This window comes from Nicotiana tabacum, chromosome 7, assembly GCF_000715075.1.
Source record: "Nicotiana tabacum cultivar K326 chromosome 7, ASM71507v2, whole genome shotgun sequence".
In the NCBI taxonomy this organism is placed as follows: domain Eukaryota; kingdom Viridiplantae; phylum Streptophyta; class Magnoliopsida; order Solanales; family Solanaceae; genus Nicotiana; species Nicotiana tabacum.
The window spans coordinates 34,287,883-34,288,914 of record NC_134086.1 but is presented as its reverse complement, the minus strand read 5'-3'; the positions used below and the strand labels follow the sequence as shown (position 1 = coordinate 34,288,914).

The following is a 1,032-nucleotide window of genomic DNA, read 5'->3' as shown; positions in this document are numbered from 1 at the left end:
CCGGGTGGACCCTGTATTTGTTGCTTCTGGAAGTTTTGAGAGTTCTCTGCACCATTTAGATTGCTCCATTGAAATCCTGGATATTTATGTGCCATTGGACTTCCAAAAGGATACTGCTTGTAATCGATGACATTGACATGTTCATCATTATGATTGGTTGCTTGACATTCATGGTTCTGATGATTTCCTCCACACATGTCACAAGCCTCAAATTGGCTTGGTTGTTGTGTATTCACCTGAAAAGTTTCAAACTTTTATGCCAAAGAAACAATTTGATGTGTTAGTGTATTTAAAGCATCAACCTGATTTACTATAGCGGCCTTCTTGATAATTATACGCTTAGATGGAAATTGGATGGCATTCTCAGAAATTTCATTCAACAATTGCAACACTTCCTCTATTGTTTTTCCCATTACTAAACCTCCTGCAGCTGCATCTATCACATTTCTAGAAGAGGGTTTTAGCCCGTGATAAAAAATATACAATTGCATATGTTCAAAAATATCGTGGTGTGGACATTTTCTTAACATTGCTTTTAACCTTTCCCAAGCTTGATAAACTGACTCTGTGTCAGTCTGCAAGAAATTAGATATGTCTTGTCTTAACTTTGTGGTTTTAGCAGGGGAAAAATATTTGTTTAAATTTTTTTGAGTCATTTGATCCCATGTGGTAATGGAACCTTGTGGCAAACTTCACAACCAAGTCTTGACATCTCCTTTTAAAGAGAAAGGAAATAGCCTTAATTTGATAGCTTCAGGAGGTACTCCATTATACTTAGATGTTTCAACAAGTTCCAAAAAGTCAATTAAATGACTGTGTGGATCTTCACTTGCGTCTCTAGTGAAGATGCAAGACTGTTGAATTGTTTGAATCAAGCCAGTCCTGATTTCAAAGTTGTTGGCTGTCACTGGAGGTTTTCTGACACTAGATTCACAGTTGAAGCGGTTAGGTCTAGCATAATCCCTTAAGATTCTGTTTGCTGGCCTTGGCGCCACTTCATCAAATTGATTGTCACGACCCAAATTCCGGTCG

At 37.9% G+C, this 1,032-nt stretch overlaps 1 non-coding gene across 1 annotated transcript; it reads left to right on the top strand.

Annotated features, from left to right (window-relative positions):
• Positions 1-501: 501 nt before the first annotated feature.
• On the top strand, positions 502-608 carry LOC142162473 (small nucleolar RNA R71). Its single transcript, XR_012693736.1, has one exon. It is a non-coding gene; the product is annotated as a small nucleolar RNA R71 (small nucleolar RNA).
• Positions 609-1,032: the final 424 nt, after the last annotated feature.